At 35.1% G+C, this 27,231-nt stretch overlaps 1 protein-coding gene across 5 annotated transcripts in view; it reads left to right on the top strand.

Annotated features, from left to right (window-relative positions):
* Window positions 1–27,231, top strand: part of FOXP2 (forkhead box P2) — a 532,789-nt gene that overhangs the window by 157,027 nt on the left and 348,531 nt on the right. For all 5 annotated transcript variants that reach the window (XM_073809847.1, XM_073809849.1, XM_073809848.1 and 2 more), the window contains one exon: window positions 8,792–8,882. The gene's annotated coding sequence lies outside the window, so the exon portion shown is untranslated. The remainder of the gene's footprint in view (window positions 1–8,791; window positions 8,883–27,231) is intronic.

Here is a 27,231-nt window from a genome sequence, read left to right on the forward strand (position 1 = left end):
ATTAATTTTCTCATTCTATGATATAACATGACCCACACAAATAATAACTGTAGCAGTTCTCTAACCATGTATAAGGTATGTCTCTTTAAATACATTCTCTGAGATTTTGTAGATAAATAGGCCAAATGAGAAAGCAATTTATGTTTTCAAAAACACATTGTATCCAGATATCTCAATAAATCTTTGTTAATCCAATAATTCTACGGAAGTTTTGGAAATAAAAATAAATAGTGGAGTTGCTAAAATTAACATTTGAAATGATGGATACAGCCACGTTAAGAAAGTATAAAGAGTTTAACTACTTTCTCCCCTTTCATATAGGTACCTAAGTGCTTAGAAATTAGAACACACTGACAAATAATTCACTTCATCAGGAAAGTTCTTTGTAAGGAAGACTGATATTGGTTAATAAGAATCTAGCACGGTTGAATAATTGATTGAGAAACATTTTCAATAGCTAAGTGAGTATACTTGCAAATATTTTTGTCTTGTCTTTGGTATACTTCTGTGGCTCTTCAAATGGTACCCCTGAAATGGTTTTGTAAAATGTTAGGCTTGATATGCTGTGAAGAGTACTTTCAGATAATTCAGAAAACTGTATGAGAATGGGGTTTTAGATTTCCTGCTGAATCTTCAGGGATATATGTTTAACTGTTGTGAATTCCTGGTGAGCTTCTTGTCAGTTTGGTTTGGTATCTGGGAAGCTCCAAGCGCAGTGCTTACACATCATAAATCCTCAATAAACGTTGGCCTACAGATATGTTTTTGTGGCTAAAAACCATTAGAAAAGAACCCACCAGATTATACTTGGAATCCAGTTCCCTACAGATTCTCATCTAAATAAAAATACACAGAAAAGGGTACAGCGCTGTCAAATTGGTGCTCTACTCTGTCAATTTTCAAGCTGTGTTTACATGAATATTTGAAAAAACAGTGTTTTTTAAAGTTTCTGGCAATATATTCATATAATCACAATCTCTTTTTCAATTCTGAAACTAATGATGCTTCTGTGATTTTTAGCTCACGTAAATTTTATCACTTGTTGACCCTGATAATTTGCTTTATTTCACACTGTATGGTGGTAAAATATCCACCAATTTTTGATTAAAAAAATAGAAAGAAGAATTGGCGTAATAGATAGTTTTATCTATGAAATGGACTATTTCTTAGTGATTTGAATGCATTGGGGGCCTTTATATGAATCTCATCTTAGAGTTATAAGCATTCACCCGGGGCATAGAATAAAATAAACTCCCAGAATCAAATGATGATTAAGAATTATTGTCAGCAATACATAAACAACATAACAGTTAGCTATCAGATAAACGATGACTGTGAAAGAAAAAAAGAAAGAGAAGGTAGTGTTTTTATTAAAGCTGCCAGCCTGAAATTTGAACAACCTATATTGAATTAGATACAAGATTATGTAAGAAAATTCGATCAAAGCATTTTGTTTCATAACTTACATAGCTATGTTGTTTTACTTTAATAAATGTATGGAATAGCTTCTGTAAACAGATGAAATAAGTACACCTGTGAAGTAAGCAGCATTGAAGAGAGATTCAGTACTGTAAAATGGGCATACCGCTTCACCTGATCTAGCTTCTTTGAACCTACATTCTGACTTCATTTTCTTTACTGACAATAAATTGACTTCAGAATCCATTGCTTGACCCAGTGCATTCCAGTGGAAGTGATTTTCTTAATCATTGCTCTCAACATGTACACACTGCTGTATTTAAAAGGATAACCAACAAGGACCTACTGTATAGCACAGGGAATTCAGCTCAATGTTATGTGGCAGCCTGGATGGGAGGGGAGCCTGGGGGAGAATGGATGCATGTATACGTATGGCTGAGTCGCTTTGCAGTGTACTTGAAACTATCACAACATTGTTAATCGGCTATACTCCAATATAAAATAAAAAGTTAAAAAAAAACATTGCTCAATTCAAGTTGCATTTCATTCAAGAGCTTATATTTTCTGAAAAAAATTTTTTTTTAAATTTTGGGTTCTGGGTAGATTAGGTTAGATGATAGAGTAGCTCAGTGTTGGTGGAACTTCCGCTGAATATTCAATTTGAGAAAACAAAAGTATTGGATAAAAAGCTGTGGGTAGGCAGGAAGTAAGAGGTTCGTAAATTTAAGTAGCTTTAATATTAATTTAGCACTTATGAAACAAATACTGTATCCTGGGTGACAATATGCTGGTGTTACCCTTGAAAAGTTTTTATGACAAACGTCAATATGCAGAGGATTCTCCTTATTGATAAATGAATTGTATTGTGGTAGAAGCCAAGAGAACTGGTATAAGATTAGGACTATGAATTTGTCAAGGAAGGGATCTGGGGATGGAATCATTTGACAAGTGGTTGAGAAAACATGAAATTTCCAAGTCATCCAGGGTTATCAGACTCCTTATATAGTTGCGGCTGTGGATCCCTCAAAGGACTGGGAAATCCTACAACTCCTGATACGTTAAATCTTTCTTACATCCTTTTAAAGCCTTTCCCTAAGGTTGGAGTTCTGGTTCTCTAGACTGCCTGCATCATGCTTCTTTTGGTTTGAAAGAGATGGACCAAGCATCTCCAGCATCAAGAAAGCAGCTGCAGAGTCATTTTCACCCACGTTAAGGTTGTCCACTTACTTCTCCAAGCCCTGTTTCCAGACTTGAGCATTATGTTATTTTTGTTGAAAATGAGACCTTCTTGTCACTGAAAATAGGAGAGGAAAATTAAAAACTTATAGATCCAGGGATTTGCTCTGAAGGTCATCAATGTTGATCTGCTATTCAACTCGGTATCGATATTAATAAAAACAATTATTGGTCAACATCAAAAGGAATGAGCATACTTACTTTCTTCTACAAGTAAAATGGAAAGGAGGGAATTACCATAATAGGAAGGGATGAGCAAGAGAATAAAAGGAAACAGAGAAAGAAAGCACTTTTGTCTCATGCATTTTTTTAAGGCTTAGGCATCGTACTACAATGAAGGACGTGAAAGGAAATCTGATCTATGTGTTCTTTGTAATATGAGTGTTTAAACCTGCTTTACTAATTCTACTAGTAGCACTCTTGAATTTTTCTTTGCCATTTTCCTCTAATTTAGTCTTATACTCTCAGTCAAAAACAACAATAAAAACTAAAGTGGTTTTTGAAGAAATTCTCTTTTATTAACTTAATGCTGTGTTTTTTGAGCTCCCACTGAGCACATGCCTCTGTAGAACTAATTAAAGTCACCTCTAGCCTGTGTTTGAACCCAGGAGTTTGTTTTCAACCTATTACCTATGGTTGTAAAAGTTTTTGAATTTAGGATCAGAATTCATACTTTACTTTTATTGCCTGAAGTGCTTTTTTCCCTTCTCCAATTTTTCATATTTTACTCTATTAGTAATGGTGTCAAGAGTACTGTGTGGTTTTTCTTTCTTCCACAACCTGTTAGAAATAGTAAACAGTATTTATGTTATTTTGGAATTTATTATTCAGTTTGATTTATAGAAGTATATATTTGAATGTTTATGGTTTATATGACTTTAATAGTTCTCATTCAAATAACTGACAATTATTATTATAAAATAGCTCCACTAAGGTTGAAAGTTTTTTTTATGAAAGTTACGTGTTGTGTAAAAAGTGAGTTATGCTCACTTGATGAACCTTTTTTCTAACTTTAAATGTCATCAAAATTATTTACTTCCAGTAATTTTTTTATAAAACATAGAGAAAAATTTCAATATACTCAAAAGTCTCCAGCTTTTAGAATATAAGAATTATTCTTTTCGTTACTTCATGAGAAATTCAGAAGGGCATTTAGTTCCAATTCAGACAGAGGTGTCACCTTCTACTTCTGCCACATAAATAATTATTTTCACAAGACAAATTGCTGTTATAGTTGGTATCACCCCATGCTTACTTTTGCTTACACGGTATCACATTTTAACTTAGGATCTATCTTTGGCTTCGGGGAATATCATTCATTCAGAAGCATATTTATTGCATGTTTAACCAGTCCTTCAGCAGTCAGTAGAGAGAATATCTTTTATCTCTGTGTCTCCAGCAGATAGCAAACCTGGTACTTAGGAGGTGTTCAGTAACTGCAATGATTGAAGAGGAAGAAAGTCTTTTATGCAATTAACCATTGTTGTTCAGCAGATATAAAATTTTGGTTATGCAGGATAAATAGATTTTAGAGAGCTGCAGTACAGCATTATGCCTACAGATAACTGTACTGTATTGTGCACTTAGAAATTTATTGAGCCAAGATCTCATGTTAAATGTTCTTCCTACGATGAAGAATAGAAACAAATGAAATTTGCTTTTAAAGTGTTTTTACGTATTTGTGTAAATATGGTCATGTATTTTTACACAGTTCCACCCGGCGGCTCTGACTTTTGCTCTGAGTGAAGTCTAAGAGAGCAGAATCCTTTATGTAACTGACCTAGCATTACTTCTACCTTTAAATTAATTAATGCTAATTGTAGTGAGCTCTCTATATTTCCGTGGGCAGTTTCACAGCGTTTAGCCTTTGCGGAACTAGCTTTAAAAAATTTTAGTTATGTCCTTTCTTGATATTTGCAACATCTGTACAAAATGATAATGATATGATGTTCCTCTCATGTAAATGCCTGATGCAAAAAGAAAAAATGCCGGTTGCAAAACACCTTCCAAACCCTTCATAAATTTTTGTAGGAATGGAATAACTATTCATATAGAATATGGACTCCCTTCTGAATAATTTTAAAAAACCTTTCCCCATTCCTCCAAAGCCTATGATTGTTTCTTTTATGCTATTAGCGTATATCCACATTGCCCAACAACTGGAATTAAACCTATGAGTTTATTGCTCTGCTGGGGTTTGGTTGTTTATTTTCTCTTCCCTGAAACATTGGTTATACTATCAGCCTTTGTAACCAATGGTCAATTATTACATTCTCAGATGTGGTTATAGTTAACTAGTTTGTTTTGAGATAAGAAAATAATTCTTAGGTTTCACCATTCTCTGAGAAGACCTATGCTGAATTTTCAAAATTATAACCACATCTGTGTGAAAACAGTATCTAAAATGTTAGTGTAATTTTTACTTTTGAATGTCAGTTACACATTATGACCTATATAACAAATGCATTTTGTTTATTTACTTCAGATTTTGAGTATATTTTTCCAAATCATGATGTTCACTAGACAGAGGATTTTGTATTATGCTATTTTGCAGTAGAATTCAAAAGACACTTTTTTTTACACTTAATGTTTGCACAGTGTATTTTTTTCTCTTGTTTAGAAAACAATTGAATGATAGTATTTCTTTTAGGACATATCTTCATTTTTATTAATTAAAAGACAGGAGAGTAGAAACAAAGAGTTCCAAGTAACACATTAGAAAACTAAATCTCTTTCTTGAGTATCCAGGAGCTCCTAGGAAAATATAAATACAGCAAAATTAAACCACCTAGTAATTGTTCACTTCATCTAATACAGTTCCTTAAAAGAAGACAGTTCAAACGCTCTGGGAATGTTTGAGTGATGCTGTCCTCTCCTACCACAGCAAACCTTAAATAAATTTGCAATCCCGTTTAAAAGGCTAGAAGAAATTAGAAAAGGGAGTGTTTGTAATTGTGAACTTTTATCCAGGACATCTTTGAGTGTCTTAGCTTAAATTGGATGCTGCCCCTGTGTGTATATACATACACACACACATACATCATATTTCTCAACACACTGAAATCATCATCCTTTACATATTCCTCATTGTACTGCACACTACATGAGAGCAGGGTTGTGGCTTTATCTCAGAGCCCGGACAGTGCCTGGCATATAGTCAGCAACCAATACACGCATGTGAATGTGTAAATGTAAGAGAGTCCTCATTTGCCTCTCTGGCTCTGCTTTTGCCTTTTCCAATTTCTTAGTTTTCTTTACTGGCTTAATTTTTTTTTTTTTTCCCTTTGTTTTTTTAATTAAGCTTTTTCCCCCTTATCCAGTTAAGTGATCATTTGATTCTTAAGTTATCATTTGGTGTATAATTAAGTGGTCATTATGATCACTGTGATCAATATTCTGTGACATGTTCTGTTTTTTTCTTGAGGTTTAAGTTACTAAAATAATATATGCTTATTAAAATAAAATCTGTTTGCTGCAATGATGATATGTTCTTTGTTTATTTTTAAAATTAGCTTCTTGCTTTTTCTTTTGTATTTAAAATTGACTTTGGTCAAAGAAATACATGCACAGAGTTAAAAAAATCAAATAAAAGAGAAGGCTTATTATAATGAAAAATAGCAGACCTCTGCCTTGTACCTTCCCACTGCCCAGTCCAGCTATACAGAAGCAACACATTTCTGGTGTTTACATCCGTAGTTTTAAATGATATTCTTATTGCCATTTCTTGATTTTTCAGTTTTCAACATTAATTTTGATTAATGAAAATGGAGAAACTAGTGGGAGAGAAAGGCATGTCAATACAAAAGTGAAATTAAAACTAAGCTGATATATGCTATACTAGAGCTCAGCACAGGGTGTTTTGGGTCCATAAAAAACAGGTTGACATTTTAGGTTTTCCAGATTGCTTTTAAGAATAGCTGTATTGTTTATGCTTCCATCAGCAGTAAACAAGAGAGTGCTCGTCTTTCTGCATTCTTGCCAACACTGGGTAGAACCCAGCATTCAAATTTATGCTATTCTGATGACAAGTGGTGTCTCATTGGTTTTTAATTTGCATCTTCTTGATAACAAGTGATTTTGAGCATTTTAAACTATACTTGAGAGCTATTCTGTCTTCCCCTTTTAAGAAAGTATACCGTTTTAAGTGCTGTGCTTATTTTTCTATTAGCTTCTTCTGAGTATTTATTCTAATATTGATTCCTTGTTTGTGTTAGGTCTTCTCTCAGTTTATCTGTGAAATTTACCTATGGTATTATTCACTGAAAAATTCTCATTTTGACTTAGCCAAATCCATCAATTTTACGCCTCATTATTTATGCTTTTTGGGTCTTGTTTCAGAATTGCTTTTTACTTCTAATTCTCAGAAAGACTCGCCTAAATATTTTCTATTAGCTTTGAAAAGATAACTTTCACATTTAAAACTCTTTAATCTAGGTGGAATCCAAATTTGTATATGGTGTGAAATAAGGAGCTAAGTTTACTTTTTGCCATATTCTGAGACTATTTTTCTTTCTCCATACAATAAGTCAATAGCAACCTTTTCTTTTACTTTTGATATCATCCTTATCATACATAAAGGTAGCATTGATATGTGGATTTATTTCTGAACTCTATATCTCAGTGTCTGTCTCCGGCCTTGTAGTGTATCCTAACGTTTGGTAGAGTGGGTTCCTTCTCTTTGCCCTTCATTTTTTAATTTAACTTTGATAATGATAGACCTTTTATAGCATATACTTTAAAATGTGTTTTTAGGTTTTCTTTAAAAATCTAGAACTTATAGATTGATTTAGGAAAAATTGATATCCATGAATACAGGAAGGGGGAAAATAAGCCAATATGGAGTTAGGAAATAATTTAGACTGCTATATTTTAATAAGAAATCTTTTGGTGGCATATAGCAGGCAAGAAATAATTATGGAAGAAAGATTAACACAAGGAAAGTCAAGGGTGGAGCCTGCTCCTATGCAAAATTTTGTCATTGAGAGAAATATAGAGAACAGAAGCAATAGAGGAAGAATGCTAGAATGTTAACAACAGGAGTTTGAATTACCTACATTTCTGTGACTTTGAGTTACCTAATACTTAAGATTAACTAAAACAGTGATTTCAAGTTATGCTTTGTGGTATAACTAAAGCTTCGTGGAATACCTCCAGGGAAACTGGGGAGAGAATAGTGGTGGAACTGAGTATTTGGGGTCCTGATTCAACCAGAATGTTTCGTTTCTACCTGTTTAATTAATTGATCTCTCACTAAGATTGCATTGGAAGAAAGGATTTTTAGCCAAAAGTGTTTGGACATGATTTAAATAAAATTACTGAAATGCCTAAATGTTCAACAGATATGGCATATGATGTCATTCATCATTTTCAATGCCTGTGGCAGACATTGCTAATTGAACACAGTACTCTTTCCTGTAGTAGACTTAGATTTAGTCTCCCTACAGCTTTTCGTGTGGTCCCTACCAGTCAGTCAGAGTTGTTTTATGAGTCGAAGTCCATTTGCTATCTATACACTAAGTCCTATCATGTTGTTGGACCTTCAGAACATTTATTTTAGCCTAAGAAATGTATGAGCTAAATCATTCAGATTAAAGAAGTAAGAGACTAGAAAAGAGAGTGGTTAAATAGGAAATGGGTATGGAAAATATAAATTCAAATAAGTATTAGTGTAATACCCTTACATTGTGATTATAAGGAGAAAATGCTTACTACCAATTGGTTAATTGTGGAAAGGCCTACAAAGCTCATTAAGTATGTGCTGAAGAGGCAGTTGAAATCAGCCATGTTTTCAGTTGGGAACCTTGAGACATAAATGATTTTATTCTATAAATTGCAAAATTTAATCATCAAAAGTTTAAACTTGGCAAATCAATGTAAGAGTCGGAAGTAAAATCTGCATTTCTTAGAAATGTATCTAGTGCTGCTTCTGCGGTCTTTGCCTTGTACCAAACAATGGATTTAAAGTTCTCTAAATTAAAATGTAGAAAAGTAATTTTATGCGCGTTTGAAGATTCACAAAGCAATGAATGCATTATGCTTGAATGTGTTTCATGTTCTATGAAGTCATGGAACTAATTGGGACATAAATGCAAACTTAATTTTCAAAGCAGTGACAATTATTTGTCTCTGTTAACAGGGCTACTCTAATGTGATGCTGGGATTGAATTTACCTAGGGCTCCATATCAAGGTTGACTCGAAAGTCTTGTGGAAGATCTGGAAGAAATAGGTAAGTGATCTTTCGGTGATAAGTCTCTTTTGTTCGTTGTGCTTATTTTTGTTTTTCTGATACTTATTTTGTCCTTTAATTTTTGGGTTAAATATCTTTGCCCAAAGGTTAAAAAAATTGTCAGTGAACCGTAGAGACATATCAAGGATGGCAATAGGAGTTTTTACCACTGTCTCTTCTCTTGGGTTTTTCGTTTCACGCCTTGCTGTGCTCCTTCTTCCTTTTAAAACTGGTCTCACTTTGGTTTTTGAAAATTAACACAAATTTACGTGGAATGTGAATCTGGTTTTGAAATACTGAAAGGAAATGACTAGACAAGAAAAGTGTTTGGAGTATTTTCTGTTACCATTCTGCTGGCCTTTTATACTGATGTTTTCAATATTATTTTATTAAGGCCCAGGTGATATTGAGGTTTTTGGGAGGATCTAGAAATGTCAGCAACTAAAGAGTAGAATACTAGTCATGATTTTTTCTTGAAAGTTTGATTTTCTTAAATAAACTTTTTGAGACCTAGCAAGTCAGCTGTTTAGAAAGCACTTGTTTACTTTTTAATGTTATACTTCTTTGAATCTAATGGTAGTTTTCCTTGGTATTTACAATGTGAATTTAGATAACTTTAAATCCATTGTTTGGTACAAAATAAGGACCACAAAGACAGCATGAATTGCATTTCCAAGAAATGCAGACTTTATCTCCCACTCTTACTCTATAAAGTTTCTGTGAAATTAGTTTTTCAGTGTCATTCTTGACTATGGTATCAATCAAGCAGTGTGTTATAGGTGGCCAAATCTGTAATAATATGCTTATAAAAAGAAAACTGAAAGAAATTCTTGATGAGTTTACATCATTTTTCTCTCCAGTCTTTACCCCCAAAGAGAGGGGAACCCTGGTGCCCTGACTTCTTCAGATTTCTTTGTTTTTCTTGCCCATTCCACCCCAGAATTCTTTATCAAGCGGGTTTGCCATAAGTGTAGGAAGTGTCTCAGGATCCTCACCAGAATTCTTTATCAAGGGGTTCACCATAAGCATAGGACAGGTCTCAGGATCCTCACTGTGATGACTGCATTGCTCTAACCTTTTCTAAAACTTTCTCTAGATAGAGACTCCATATCTTCCCTGAGAGATTTTTGTCAATGTGCTTGAATTGTATAGTCAATTATTTCTCAGGTACTGTTTTGCCTATGGAATTTTGCTTGTTTTGTACCAACTTTATAATTTTGTCAGACATACAAGCAAAACGATTCCGCATTTATTTAGCATGTAAGATTTTTGAAACACTTTGGCAACTTTTTACTTCATTTTGCTCTTTAATTAAACTTATTAATTTTACTCTTGCATTGCTTATGATGTAAGTAAGGTTGACATTATTAGTCATTGTTTAGTAAGTGGAGAAACTAAAAGACAAAGAATTTCAATGACTTGGAAAAAGTAGTATAGCTTGTTGTGATCTTATAGCTAATAATGAACTGTTACGTGTTATTAGAACCCATACCTGCTTATGCTCAATCTTTCTTTTTTCTGAGTTAGTGATTTATGCTTACTTTAGACAATGGTTATGTTGATATATCTCATCTTTGTAAGACCTTTTATATTTAAATTCTCATTTGTTGAGTAGTAACAGGACATTTGTTTTAGTAATAGCCGGGGGATTTTAGGTTTATAAGTAAGAGTTGCCTGACAGTGAACATCATGGAACCATGAAAGAAATGACTTTTAGAAAATAGAGAGTCTTTTTCCCAGAAGGGTACATAATTGTGTATGTATGAAAATACATAGCCATTTTCAAGAAATACTAATTTTCTTCTTCCCTTACCACTCCTCTGTTCCTTTCCCCCAGAAATCCCTAAAGTAAATACTCAGTTGAATCTTCCTATTTTCGAACAATTACACCCATTTTACCTCTCAGAGAGGTTACAGAACCTGACCTAGGTTATACTTCTGAAACGGGAACTAAAATATTTCGCACAACTTCCAACTGAGAGTGTTTGTGTATATGGGTAAATGGTTAGTTGAGTGTGTATATGTATATTTTACTTCATGATATTTACAATTATTTCCAGAGTTTCTATTGTAAGAATATTAAATCCAAATAAAAGATCAGTTTTAGTTATTTCAGTGGAGTAGAAATAAACTTCATTCATATACTTATAGAAAATTGCTGTAAGTTTCATATAGAAAATTGCTGTAAGTTTCATAAATACTTGCTAAAAATTAGGCATCATACCTGACAAAATATTTGCTCTAATTTTAAAATTATTGAAAAGTAAATGAACTGTACAGGAAGATGATTTGGCCTAGGAGGGGCTGGGCAAGTGTTCAAATACATGGTGTGCATACATTTCTTGGCAAAATGAAACAGAGTGAATAAGACTGTAAACAAAGAGGCTATAGAGTGTAGCTGTTGAGAATGTAAGCTTGGAAATCAGATTGCCTAGATTTGAATTATGGTTCCAAAACAAACCTACCGTATGTGAAACCTTGGACAAGTCATTTAACTCTCTAACACTTAATTTCTGAATCTGGAAAAAAGAGATAGTAATACCTACTTTATAGAATCGATTTGAGGACTAAATGTTTGAATACATATGAAGGCCATAGTAAGCATTTTTTTTTTTTAAAGTTAGCTGTTGTTTTGTTCTCCATTATATTAATCTCAAAGTTTGACTGTATTATCCAGGCCACCTGGTCAGTATACCCAGAATACCATTCTAACTTTGGTCCATGAAATGGTAAAAAGGAACTAATTTGTAAATGTACATTCTGTGATTTGATTAGCATGTGTATTAGTTTTTGATTGCTATATAAGATGTTACATATTTTAAAGCTTAAAACGACATACATTTATTATCTTAACAGTTTCCACAGGTCAGGAGTCCAGGCATGGCTTAGCTCAGGATCTTACAAGGCTACTCAAAATATTGGCCAGGCTGCATTTTCATTTGGAGTTCAGGATCCTCTTCCAAACTTACTGGGCTTTGGCCGAATCTAGTTCATTGCATTTGTAGGACTGAGATCTTCAGGTCCTAGAGGTTATCCACAGTTCCCAGCCATGTGGCCCGCTCCATATGCAGTTCACATCATAGTTGCTTGCTTCTTTAAAGTCAGTAGGAGAGTTCCTACTAAGTGCTAGCAAAATGGAGCCATATATGTATGTGTGTGTATATGTATTAACATAGCCATTGAAATAACATCCCATAAGCTTTGCCATATTCTATTAGTTAGAAGCAAGTCACAGTCCTGCCTACATGCAAGGAGAGGGAATTATACAGGGCATGAATGTGGGGACCACACTAGAGTCTGTCTGCCACAGCATGTTGAATTTCTTAATTTAAAATTCATTTAACCTATTTTTTTAGGGTTTTTTACAATTATGTAAGATTTAATAAAAAAGGAATATTGTCACTAACTGTAAAATTTTATTCTCAGTTATGTTCACAGTATAAATCCTAACAGGCCATTCCTCCCTGCCTAATACTGATCCATTATTTTAAGCTGGCTAACCACCAGACTAAAACAGCCTGCCCTGGTATTTAATACTCTCCAGGATCTGACAAAACCCCAGTATCCGACATTTCCTCCCCATAACACTGATATGTATACCTTGAACTACGTGCCTTACACTTGCCCACATCTTTGTCAATGCATACCCTACTGTTTCTTTCCCTTTCTCCATGCCTGTAAAGCACATTTACATCTCTACTTCTTCCATTACATACTTCCTTGTTCTTTCCTCCTTTTTAGGCAAACCAGGACTTTTTCTGCATAATATCATGTGTGTATTTCCTGCAGCCTTGCACAAAATAGTATCTTAAAAAATATTCTCTAAATATATGAAATACCTCCTTGATTCAGAACAGTGGTTGATTTGAGGATCATATTTCAAAGGATGTTCTTTATAAATTATCCACTCTTACACTGACTCAGTAATCTGAAGTGTACCTCAATCAACCCTTAAATGACCTTTAGGAATCCAGTACAACTTACATATTTGGAACTGATTGCACATGGGAAGAATGTGAATGTTTATTGTCCAGAGGGTGGGCTGTGGTAGGCAGCCTCTAAAATGGACCTTAATGATCCTCTTCTCCTAGTTTTCATACAACTGTATTTTTCCCTCCCACATTTACCAGAGTTGCTCATTCTTGCTGATAGAATAGAATATGGTACAAGTGATGGGATTTTGCTTTTCAGATTGGGTTATACAAGATATTAGGACATCTGTTTCGGGTGTTCTTACTTGTTTCTGTTTCTCTCTGTTTCTTCCTCACTCTCTCTCTCTCTCCCTCCCTCCCTCTCTCCCTCCCTCTCCCCCTTCCTCCTTCCCTCCCTTTCTTCCTCCTCCCCTTTCTCCCTCTCTTTCTCTCTCTTCCTTCCTCTTTCCTTCCCTTCCTCCCTCTTTCCCTCCCTTCCTCTCTTTCTCTCTCTTTCACTCTCTCTCCCTTCCTCCTTCCCTCCCTCTCTCCTTCCCTTTCTTTCTCTCTCTCTCCTTTCCTTCTTCCCTTCCTTCCTCCTTCCCTTTCTCCCTCTCTTTCTTTCACTCTGTCTCTCACTCTCAGTCTCATGACCTGTTCTGGGGGAGGCTAGTTGCCTTGGAGAGGTTCACGTGGTGAGGATCTATGCCCTCTTGCCAGTAGACATGGAGGAACTGGCAGTACCCTGCATCTTCTTGAGGAGCCCTGAGCCTGAGCCAGCCAGCCGAACTACTCCTGGATTCCTGATCCTCAGAAAATGTGACATAATAAATGTGTTTTTTGGTCAAAACCTGCTAAGTTTGGAGGTAATTTGTTATGTAGCAGTAGATAATTAATACATTTAATATTATATTACCCCTAAAAATTATTTCCACTAATTTTATTACTGGCCTGGACTTTGCAGGGAATACAAGGATTAATGGTATACTGAATATGTGGTCTCTAAAGTAAATGTAGTGGGGTAGGCATGCATGTTTATAAGAAAGTGAGCCAAGTGAGAAGAAAATGTGAAATATTTAGGTTTCACCTGGAATACTGATTTTATAATACGCAGAGGCCACTTTTAGTCTCTTGTTCATTGATCACATTAGTGTTGGAGAGTCATGCTTCCTGGGTTGGTCTGGGTAGGTCTGGGTGCTGGTCTGGTACTGGTTTTCTTACAGAAGAGCTGTTTGGAATAGTTAAAAACACTCTTACCTTTACAGAATCTGAGTTTCAAGAATCTATTCTACTAATCTGTCATGCTAGTTTTCCATTCTTCTCCTTTAATGTCCTTATAGAGTTGTAAGGAATAGCATTACACGAAAGCATCTAGATATATGTACACATAATTGGGGTGCTGTACTTTGAAATGTAAAATTAGAAGAAGAATACATTTGGTCTCCAGAAAAATGAGTTGAGAAGTATGTATCAGCAAGTAATAGAACAACATTCTTGTATAAATTCACATTAAACCGTCATTCCAAATTTTCCTCCTATTGATTATACTGTGATGATAGAACCTGGGCAAAAATACAGCATTATATAAAAAAAAAAAGGAAAAAAAATGGAAATTTGTTCCTATAAAAAAGAGAGTTTACATTTATTGTTTTAAATTTGTGGGTTGGAGTGATCCACTAGTCAAATTTTTGATACCATTATACAAAATAGCAAAATATGGATTTTTAACTGGCCTGCTTTTCAAGTCAACCGAACATTAAGTACTTTTGCAATGGTCTTATTTGCTGGGAAGAACACCATTACAATAATCTGCTTTTTACAGCCCATATCAAATATGAACCAGCATCACTTATTACAAAGTTTGTACTTTGGGAGACATTTTCACGGTATCTAACAGGACTGCCCCACATTTCTTGGAATTAGTCTTTAATGATATCATTTTCCAAAATGAGTTGTTGCTTAAACGTACTGACTGTTTTGTGGTTAAAATCTAATCCAGCGGCTATATTTAAAATGTCATACAAATTTGTAAGGAAGGGTCCACTGAAACTACTGTTGTATTAGTGATTGCGTAAAAATGTTATAGAAGAAATGCTATGCAGTTTGAGTGTTTTTAGGTTTTTTTTCCCCTCTATAATATCCGAGGGGTGAATATGAAACTTCATTTTTAACTGTTGGCATTTCAAGTTTTTACTACTGGCTGCTGGAGTACAGAGGACTATTACTCTGGTGTAATAGTAGGTGTCATGTAAAATAAAGTTAGAGTCTGAAGCCTCCTTTTAGCTGTCAGCCTTATGAAGGAGTTCTTCATGTGTTGAACCCAGCACCTGGTATTGTGTAAGCGATGCTTGTGATAGCCTGGGGAGAGCTTTCTTTCTCTTCACTGTGCCTTTATTAGGCCTCGCTCACATTTTTGCCGTTGCTCTGCCGTATCCAACTTTCTAGCTGCAACTCAGAGCACAGTAGGTCTAATATAGATTGACGCCTTTGCCTGAAGACTGATTGAAACCTGTGTTTCAGAGTTGCTAATGCTCACTGAACCATTTTATTGAAGATAAAGTAAATGAAATAGATTGCCGTATGAGAATTCTCTGAAATCAAATGGAATAATTTGGCAGGTTTAAGCCCATGAAGAAGGCAAAGCAGTGAAACAGATGTGAATACTTCTCATGTTCAGTATATCAAGGGAAAAATATTCTTGTTATATTGGGCCTAAATATTCATTCTTGTCCATACAATTAAATGTTAAGCATAAGTCTCAATTGCCATTTTATTTTTGGTCTTAAACAGTGGGTCCTCTGCATGAAAGTAATATGGATAAGAACTTTTGAGACTACAATACTGTGATGATTTTTTTCTTTGTCTTTTTCTGACACCTAAATGCATGGATCAGTAGCCTCAGAGAGTTTAATAAACAACACGAATGGATTTGCCAAACCGCACTCTAGATTCATAAGGTTGGAAAATAACCGTAAACCTTAGTCTGCTAAAAGATGCTAGTGAACTTGAGTGTTTTATTCATTAATTAAAAATATGTGTTCACATGAAAACACCCTTTTTTGGACACTGTCCAGTGATTTTTTTTTTCTTTTTTGAATACAAGTGTTAGATTTATATGAAGAATTTTAAAATATTTATTTTGTATATATTATCATCTGAAATAATCTTGAGGAGGAATAAAGAAGTTAGAGTGACCTTAGCATCTGGGATTCTATGAGATTTTGATGACAGTAGCATATGATGCCATGATAACATGTATTGACATATTTAATTTGTAAAATACAAGGATCTGAGCACCTGTGTGAAAATGTGTGGAAAGACTGATGCAGGGAAATGAAGATCTGTTATTTGATTGCCTGGGTCAGATTAAAAGTAAATATTTATAGAAGAAAAATCAATAAAAGGGTTTTGTTAGAAAAGTTTCTGAACTTGCTAATTAAAGACAGCATTTCTCTTCCACATTATAAAGAATCTGTCACGTTAATAATTTCTTCTGTAATTTCTCTTGTGGCTTCTCCAAATTCAAGATAACTTCAGTTTATACCCTCTTAAATATTTAGTTCATTTAAAAAAAAATCTGCTAATATATTTTATTCATTTATTTCTCAGGTAATGATTCATGCTTAATTTTAGTTATAGTCATTAAATACATGTTTTCTTGTCTCTGGGTACCCAATAGTTTTATCAGTTCTCACAACTATGAACTATTTATGCCATAATGATTTCAACTGTCATCAGTTAGATGTAAAGCATACGTGACACTCTCATATTAGCAATGAGCCATCTTAAAGAAATCTTTGACACTCTTTTTTGACCTCTTAAGTAATATTATCAGTTAATAACTGCTTGATTCTTAACCATAAATGTGACCCTTTTTCCTCCATAGGGTTCAGTAAGGTTCAGGGTGACTCTGAGAGCATGCAAGCCTGAATGGAATAAACATGCTTCATGTTCTCTTGTGAGTGAACTCAAAGAGAAGTTACTACATTTCAGTTTTCCTCATATAGCAAGGCTATAAGTATAATCAGCTACCCAATATTTATTAAATAATTTTATATTCCTAGTGTTCTAGTGCCCTTACATTTTATATTTGTTTTCTTCATTGTTCTAGTCTGTACATATTTCTCTCTGATTAACCAGTAATGTTAAAGTTCATTCCTCTCTCCAGAACTGCATCTCATTTACTCTGGACTCAAACCATTTATCTGCTTTGACATTTTGGTTTTCATTGTGAACTTGCCTTCAGAAAATCATGTGTAAAGAAGTTTTCTTGAAATGAGGAGAGCATTACACTGAGACTCTGAGAAGCCTTAGTCCCTTATAAATATATTCTAGACATTTAGCAACATGCCAAACTGAAAATGAGAGGAACTTGTAGTAAAGAGGTGCATTTAGTGTGTCTGTTTCTGATCCCACCCTTGATTTCTTTATACCCTACTTTTTTTCTCTCTGGTCACCTCTTGTTCCTTTGCACTTAATTCTACTTTTCATAATACTTTATTGTCTCTTTACATTGCTAGTTTTGAGATTGTATGTGTCCTTCTAGCATTAGAATCTGGTCCCTCAGACAGCAGCCTGAGCTCCACATGATGATGATGGGGATGATGATGATGATAATGATGATGATGATAGCTGACATTTAAATTATTTAGTACTGGTACTCTTCTAAGATTCACCAGTATTAACTCTTTTAATTCTCACAACCTATGAGTTAGATACTTCTGAGGTAGAGAACATTATTGTCCCCATTTTACAGGGGAAGGAGTGGGGCCCAGAGAGTTGCACAGTTCATGTGTGGCAGAACTAGGATATGAGCTAAGGCAGACTAGGTCTAAAGCCCTTTAATGCTCTGTTGCCCAGGACTGTTGAATAGCCCTTCTTCTCTTGTGGTTCTTACTTACGGCCCAAAACGCAGTGTGTATTTAAGCATAAAGAGGTTTATGATGCAGTTTTTTTTTGTTTTTCTTCTCCTTTTTGTTTTTTCCGGTACGCGGGCCTCTCACTGTTGTGGCCTCTGCCGTTGCGGAGCACGGGCTCCAGACGCGCAGACTCAGCGGCCATGGCTCATGGGCCTAGCCTCTCCGCAGTATGTGGGATCCTCCCGGACCGGGGCACGAACCCAGGTCCCCTGCATCGGCAGGCGGACTCTCAACCACTGCGCCACCAGGGAAGCCCGATGCAGTTTATAGTTCTGTATATTAAATGCTTGGAGGCTAGCACAATCCAAATGAGTTAACTTCTGAATTATAGAATATATTTTTAAATAAAGCACTTCTTTCAAATGGAAAAACATGGACTAAGGTATGAAAATATTAGTAAGAATCCATAAAATCTGTTTAAGAAGTTGGTGAGAATGAGTTGTAATGAGTGTCTCAGTCAATATAAAGGGATTGTTTCATAATTACTCTAAAATTTTATTAGGCTGACTATGCATCCTGAAACCTTATTTTTATTTTCACTGTAGGTTTAGCAATTTTCCTTTATAATTGTAACAAAGATACGTTAGAAGTTAATTCTGAAATCTTAAAAATATACAACTAGTAGCTAGACAGCTGTATTATACATCATCCAGGACATTTTTGAGAGAATTATTATTATTTATATTATTATTTACCCTAGACAACAGGTGTGCCTTGGAGTTGTCTTAGGTGAAGACGTATAGTCACTTTGCTTGAAGTAGACACTACTGGTTGTTGCTTGAACATCCTTTCTCTGTTACCAGAACCCTGATGTTGTTGAGATATACGTCATTACTCCGCATAGCATATACTTCATGGGAAACTGACCCTATCCCCAGTTCCAATGTGTGGATACTGACTAGTTTAGGCCAATTATGATAATTCTATTCCCTAGCCAAGAATTTTTAATTTATATTATATTATTAAATTAAAATATTAAATAATGTTAAATAACTTCATTAAACTTATATAAATAAATGCATTTGATATTTGATTAATTAATTTACTATATCTGGAGGCCTTTCTACCTCTTGACCAAGTGAGATAGTAACTTTCTATTCTACTTAATCCTTTATTGTTTAGTTTTTTTGTTACTTGAAGCTGTAAATATTCTGATATACTCATTTTAATCATTATTTGAGGAGTTGGACCCTAACCGGACTTTCACTCTATAGGAATCTATTTGCACAATACAGGGTGTGCTTAGGCAAGAGGACTAAGGAGCGTAAGGGGAAAAACAGGGATGGAAGTTTATCTCCCAAGAGTTCAGAAAGGTTATTAAAATAATAGAAAGTGGTTTCTATGTCTTTTGTCTTCTAAAAATAATTTAAGAAAATCAAAGGATTACACAGTAGCCATTTACACTTCTAGGTTGGCACAGAAATGTTCCTAGTTTCTGGAGAGTTTTCTTACAGTAAGGCTTATTCCAATTTTTCTAGAATCTATCCCTGCAAACACCCCCCCCACACACACACACACATACACATGCACACACAGGTAACACTTCACTTTGGTGGGATTTTGAAGGGAGTGGAAAAGAGATTTAAACTACCTTTTTTTTCTCATCTGAAGATAGCTGCTTCTCTGGTTCAACTTATTGTTGTCCTATTATGAATTAGGTGATTAGATATATAGATTCTTATGTTTTCTCACATCACAGATGAGGAATCATCCTAAGTAACCATGGGAAAGGAAACTGGTTAAATAAATTATAGCATAAATAAATAGCAGAATAACCTAGAATATTTAGGTAAGTCAGTAATGCAAGTTACAAAACACTGTTTCAATAGCATGTAAGTTTTGCTTAAACTCCTTAATTTTTCACAGGAAAATTACTAGAAATATGTATATATTCTATATAGTACATATGTATGTGAATATATATATATATATCCCAAAATATTATCAGTGGTTATTTCCGGGAGTTAGTTATAAGATTTTCATTTTCTCATTTATACTTTTTTGTATGTTTTAAACTTTGTTCATTGCGCATGTATTTTTTTCTTGAAACAAGAAAAAAACCTTAAAATAGAAAAACAATTTTAAAATTCTCAACCAGTTGCAGTTCTCTAATTAATGAATAATTTTCTGCTATATACCATTAGCCAGGTGTCCCATTGCTCAACAGTTCTGAGTAATAGAGATTTAACATATCCTTGTTTGTATTTTTGCTCAGGATTTTAACACCGTTAAAGACAATGATGTTGTGAAGCACATGGCTCCAGAGCCTTTAGAAATTGGAATTTTACAAGACTTTTTTCCTTGATACCTGTACACTTCTACAAAAAAACCTAGATGTTAACTACTCAGTGACTTATCTTGTAGAACTGTCATTTGTAAAACCTGAAATACACCTATTTCCACTGTGTAAGCTAATTTAGAATTAATCCTAAGAGGAAATGACTAGGCCGAGTGTTTCTTAGCCCCATGAGACATAAGTCCACTGTTTATAGCAAATATTTTGTAGTTTTCCCTTTATTAATATGAAATGAAATTCTTAGATATGTTGATATATAATTTTTAAAAACCAATGTAGTATAAAATGTAAATTATTCGGCATGACTAAATTAGAAGATCTTATGAAGTAATCATGTAATGCCCTACTTATAGACTAACTATAAATATGACAGCTAAAAATATAGTGATACATGAGCCATTATTAGTGCTGTTTCCCAAAATGATAAAAATTAGACAAGTTCTGAAGAAAATAAATATTACCTTGATATACAGTATCCTGGCTGAGTATATATTAAAACCACGAAAAATATTTTAGACTATATATATGAAATAAGATTAGATCTAGTCACAAGTTTTTAATTTCTATGAATTTTTAGAAAGTCTCGCAAGATGCAATAGCATTCTTCATTATTGCAGGATGACTAACAAAACCCCTGTCCACACTTGATAGCAATGTCTCAAATTGTTCCAACGAAAAATTTGTTCCCCCACAGATTTCCAAAACTCTCCTTAGAAAGCAATATGGTCCCTGCTGGGCGGCTCTGGTTTCATGTTGAGAGATCCGAGTTGTTCTTTGTCTCTGCTGCTATTTATGAACTTAAACAGCCTGCTTATCTGTCTGAGGTTCAGATCTATGATTTATTGGTGAAAAATGATTTCTAAAAAGGCATTCTGCACTAGACTTCTATGATCTCTTCTAAGTATCACCTTTTGTAGTTCTGTAAAATAAAGTCATCTTATTTTTGTCAGCCTGTCTTGGAGAAATCCTCTAAGAGTGTTTGTGCAGAAGGACTTACCTCGTAGATGAGTCCATTGCATCTCAAGTTCTGATCAACATCCCAAAGGATGGGTGTTTTCCCTGATCTCTAGCACTTGGCATTTGTGTAATTCTCTGTGGGCATCTGCCTGATTTTTTAGTCAGCTCATGGAAGGTAATTAAAAGGGTGGAAGTATCACTCATCACCAAATGGCAATATTTGAGAAGTTAGGCTTTTGTGAATTGTGTGATAGAAAGCAGAGGTAAGTTTCTGAGCTGGTGATTAGCAGAAGTTGATCCATAACTTACTCTTACTGAATTGTAACTGTGGATTTCAATTACCATCATGATTACTTAACATATTTATTGACTGCTCTTTTGCACATTATTTCATATTTTGATCTTTGTTAGCCAATTTAAATGCTCTTTAGGAATTTCCATGTTGTTACAGTGGTTGGTAGAGCACACATTTGCGCATATGCAAATGTGAATCATTCAGAGAAATGACAATATACGTTTTTACAGTCACAATGTACAAAATTTTGATGGTAGAAATGTATTCCCTGGGGCTTCCCTGGTGGCGCAGTGGTTGGGAGTCCGCCTGCTGATGCAGGGGACGCGGGTTCGTGCCCCGGTTCGGGAGGATCCCATGTGCCGCCCTTCTCTCTCTTCTTTTGGATCATTTTTTTACCTTTCTTTTATGTTTCCTTAATCTGGGCACCCTTTCCTATTTGTTGTATGTCTTAGAAATCTGAAACTATTATCTCTCTATCTTTTTGAAAGTATACTTTTCATCTCAAAATTTTGGACAAATTATTTAGTTTCTTAACTGCCCATGTTGAACAGTTGAAAACTTTATGAACCATTATGATCAATAACTTACAATATAAGCTAATTTTAATTAAAGCATGTAAAAGTAGAACATTGATGGCATAAATAGATTGATGCTATAAGAATGAGGAAAGCGTACAGTATTTTATTCAATTATTTATTTTGTATTTTAGAGCTACAGCTTTTTTGTGTCAAATAAGCATTTCTTTTTCTTATTTTTAGTTGTACATACTTTTATTTATATTTTGAAACCATAGTATTTTTATGAATTTTTGTGAGATCTTTCCATGTTAAGTCTTTTTACCCTTTGTAATATTTCTTTTTTTAAAGTAATTTTTATTGGAGTATACTTGGTTTACAATGTTGTGTTAGTTTCTGCTGTATAGCAAAGTGAATCAATTATACACATACATATATTCACTTTTTTTAGATTCTATTCCCTTATAGGTCATTACAGAGTATTGAGTAGAGTTCCCTGTGCTATGCAGTAGGTTCTTATTAGTTACCTATTTTATATATAGTAGTGTGTATATGTCAATCCCAATCTCCCAATGTATCCCTTCCCACCCCCTTTCCCCCTTGGTAACCGTAAGTTTGTCTTCTATATCTGTGACTTTATTTGTTTTGTAAATAGGTTCATTTGTACCATTTTATTAGATTCCACATGTTAGTGATATCATATGATATTTGTCTTTCTCTGTTTGACTTAGTTCACTCAGTATGACAATCTGTAGGTCCATGCATGTTGCTGCAAATGGCATTATTTCATTCTTTTTTATGGCTGAGTAATATTCCATTGTATGTATGTACCACATCTTCTTTATCCATTCCTTTGTCAATGGACATTTAGGTTGCTTCTGTGTCTTGGCTATTGTAAATAATGCTACAATGAACATTGGGGTACATGTATCTTTTTGAATTACGGTTTTCTTGGGATATATGCCCAGGAGTGGGATTGCTGGATCAGATGGTAGCTTTATTTTTAGTTTTTCAAGGAACCTCCATACTGTTCTCCATAGTGGCTGTATCAATTTACATTCCCACCAGCAGTGTAGGAGGGTTCCCTTTTCTCCAAGAGCTATAGCTTTTATCATAAATGTATTGAATACCTTAATAAAACTCTGCTTAACAATTTTAAAGTTATCAAAATAAATATGGTGCTGGATATTAAACAGAAGTACTTTAAATGCAATTGTAATTAGATAACTTTATTAGGTAAATGTAACTAGATACAGTGAATAGCTACATTTTAGTTTGTATGTTAACAAAGAGGCATATGGGTCTACTTTAAATTTTTAAAATCTCTCACTATGGGATTGTTGGTTAATGATACTGTAATGTAAGTGACCTAGTATTTATGACCACAGAAATTAGCCTTTAACAAACACTTTAGCTTCTACAGGTCTTTAATTAATATGGGTTTCTAATTTTTACATCTTTAACTCTTCAGTAATCAACCACTGGGAGGATAGTGTGTGTGTCTTTTTAGGCGGGGCTCAATGTTGGACTGGAGAATAAATAAAATGTGCAAATTTTCTTGAAAGTACCCTTTCTTGTTATGTTTAAAATAGAGTTTGTACATGAAAATCTTGTAATTTGAGATTCAGAGGATTTCTATTCTTTCTCTAAAATCCATGTTCTCTCAGTGATACTTTGTTTTTACTGATTATAGTTAACATTTCCCACATGTTCTCCTTAGCACATCTAAAGAAGTGGTTTGGAATGTTTCAGTAATGACTTTAAAAGCAAAACATCTAAGAAGAGAAAACAATTCTGCAAGCTAAAAAGAAGACACAATACATATATAGTCAATAGTAACCTAGATACCTCATATAAATTTTATCTTGAAATATTTTAATGTAATTTTTGTTATGCCCTCTTATTCTGTATATCTTTTAACACTATTGTTTATATCATTAATATGAGAATGAAAAAATACAATATGTTTGACCTCATTTGACTTTTTTGACGTTCAATCAGTTAAAAGGTTTGTAAGACGTTTAATTACCAAATGGTATGATCATTATTCATCTCATCATTTGATATATAATGTCAACTGAATTGCCTCCCTGGAGTGCACTGTGTTTCACAGATCAATAGATTTACCAAGAGCTTGAAGGAGAGCTTTAAACATTCATTGAAAAGAAGGAAAAATTTATCCCTCTTGTAAAATGGCTTATGTAGTCATTTTATCAGCTTCATACTTTTTTATTTACTTCTGTGAATAAATCTCCTTATAACAATAGTTTTAGAATATTACAGCTCCTTTAACTAAATTAAATTATAGTGTTAATCAGATTTCTTTTACTCAAATGCACTGAAAACTACATAACAGAAATACAGAGGCAGATTTCTTGAATAAATTCTGCTTTTGAGATTTATCTTGAATGACTTCCATTTAAAATGCAATTCTCAATATTCTATACCTTCCCCTTAAATAACTCATATAAAAGCATTATTTTATATTACGTGCAGTCCTTATTTGTTATGAAGGAATTGTTATAGTGAGAGGTTTGGGACCAGAAGGGCAGTTGTTCCTTCTTTCCCACCCCTTAGATGCTCACCAGTCCTGATCAATTCCCACTGAAGTGCAGTTAGTAATAAAAACATTTAAAATTCATTGAGTGCTACTGTGTGCCAGCCTCTTCTAATCAGTTCACGTGTATTAACTCATTTAATATCTCAGCAGCCTTGTGAGGTAGCTATTGCTATTCCCATTCTGACAGATGAGTTATATAACTTACCCAAGGTCACACAGCTAATAAATAGAAGAACGTGTAAGTGGCTCTTACCCACTTATACATACTGCTCCTTGGGTAGAAGGGGAGAGTAGTAAAACAGCTATCGGAATTTTAAAATGCTGTATCGCTTTTCTCTATACCCCTAATCTGTGGCGATTTGGAGAATGAAATTTACATATTAAAGTATGGGATGCTCAGTGTTCTGTTAGATTAGCCACAGAGTGTCAGGTCTGGTATTAGATTTCATCCTGCTTTCAATCTAATAAATTAATCTATTGCTGTTTCATGGATGCTGGCAGAAGACATGAAACTCCTGGATCAGAGACAAAGGAAAGTGTTAGTTACAGCACAGCAAGCAGCGTGCACATCAGTCAGCATGTTTGCATTGGTTCCCCTTGTTCCCAAGTGCTGCAGGCCAATAGGGCCCAGACAGATGTTATGCACATAGTGCATATATGTTACAAGTAAGGAACACTGAGTTATGGAAATCTGCCACATTTATAGAAAGCAGTAAACAAGCCTGAGATTCAATACATCATCCCTCCAGGTTCCTCACTGTAAACACAACACTGAGCAACTGACCAGGTGAAGGCAGGATAGGGTCTTGCATTCTTGGTGCCTCTGTAAGAGCTGTAGGAGGGCAAGATGCTCGTGGAGGAATGTCTTTCCCACCCCTGAACCCTACTTTCTGTTAGTGTCTTATCATTACTCTCACAAATTACCACAAACTTTGTGGCTTAAGACAACACAAATTTATTATCTTATAGTTCTGGAGGTCAGCAGTATGAAATGGATCTCGCTGGGCTAAGATCAAGTTATCAGCAGGGCTGTGTTCCTTTCTGGAAGCTCAGGGGGAGAATCTTGTTTTCTAGCCTTTTCCAGCTTCTAAAAGCTATTACATTCCTTAGCTCTTGGGCCTTTTCCATCTTCAAAGCCAGCAGTGGGTGGTTGAGTCTTTCTCATGTCACAAAATTCTGACATTGCTTCATCTGCCTCTTTCTTTCACATTTAAGGATTATCTGATTACAATATAATCCAGGATAATCTCCCTATTTTAAGGTCAGCTGATTAGTAACCTTAATTTCATCTATAACCTTAATTCCCCTTTGTAATATAATGTAACAGGTTCCAGGGGTTAAGACGTGGACAACTTTTGGAGGAGGGCGTTATTTTACTTACCACATACACTGTCTTGGCTTTTGGTGAGTTTATGAGTTGGCTACCTTGCTGGCCACTCTGATTAACCTGACAGAGGTTGAGATCAAACCATTCAACTTGTCTCATAAAACATGTAATTAAAGCTACTATTAATATGATTCTAAGCAGCGGGATAAGGACAACCCGCACTATTGATCTTATTTATGCCCCCAGAGCCCTGGACTCAGCCAATTTTGAATAAACACCAAGAAAGACTAGTAGGTCTTATTTTAATCAGCCAAGATAAGTGTAAGGCCAGTCAATTACCCAGTATGACTCACACAAGGGAGTTTAGACCGACATTCTGATCTTTGGTGTCATTGCCAATTATTACAGGGGTAAATAGGGCCAATGGAGAGATATTTCTATGGCCCTTCTCCCTCACATAAAAACATGTGACTGAAAGGGTCCTGTTCCTCCTTTTTGAGACGTATTGCTAAGCTTTGTCTGGATCACCACTCCACATTAGTTTGATTCAGTCACATGGGCAGGGTCGCTGACTAGCTGTGGCTTTGGTTGCTGTACACTCTATAAGTCAAGGCCAGTGGGCATCAGGAGAAACATGAATTCATATCAGGAAGGTTTAACTAATGCTTAAGGATCAAGGGGCATTAATTTTTCCTCCCCTTTCCCACCTCCAGGGATCTAAAGTGTTCCTTCCCGAGTGCCCTGATGGGCGGGCCGCTCTAAGAAGCTGAGTGAATAGTATATTCAACCCAGTGGCCATTATATTTATACCTAGGGCCATGTTAATCCAACTATAGCCTGCAGGAGACTGACCTACAATTAACTTGGGATTCTCTTGCTCCCCTCATAACTGGGTTGCCACCTGGAAGGTATACTAATCAGCCTAATCAGTTGAGGTTGGAGTGAAACAGTGCCACTGTAACCTGCAAGTGTCAACAGCAGTGAAGTACCAACAGACAGTGTATCCCTGGGATACAGAGGGGATAAGCTTATTTCCCGTTATAAAATATCCAGGTTCCCTGAGCTTAGTGATCTTCTCCTTTACAGGAACCACTGTGTATGCAGTTGTCACTTGGCCCTCTTTGCATCACTTGGTGGAAATTGGAGCTCAGGAAACTGGCTAACCTTTTAGTTTTCATGTTAGGCCCTTCACAGTTCTTGACAAACACCAAGTGAAACGTGGCCTCCTGTACCACCACACCAATGGGCCAACTTTCGGCCCGTGTTGAAAGTCTGGCATGAAGTGGTAACTTCTGCATCGGAAACATGGAGTCCTTCATTGTGTGTTCAGTTTATGATGGTGGATGCAGTGCCATGCCTGGTGTGATGATGGATCCAGGTGGCAATGCTGGTAATCTGGCTGGTGCAGCATTGATCAGCATCTTGATTCCAGTTGATCTCTTCAGAGAACAAGTTCTTATTGGGGGCCTCTATAGGAATGACCCAGACTATCTGATCAGCAGCCACAATTTTTTTCCCTGGAGTTTGAAGCCCTAGAGGTAGGTGTCTTTAATCTACCAACCTGTGGTC

Source organism: Tursiops truncatus, chromosome 9, assembly GCF_011762595.2.
Source record: "Tursiops truncatus isolate mTurTru1 chromosome 9, mTurTru1.mat.Y, whole genome shotgun sequence".
In the NCBI taxonomy this organism is placed as follows: domain Eukaryota; kingdom Metazoa; phylum Chordata; class Mammalia; order Artiodactyla; family Delphinidae; genus Tursiops; species Tursiops truncatus.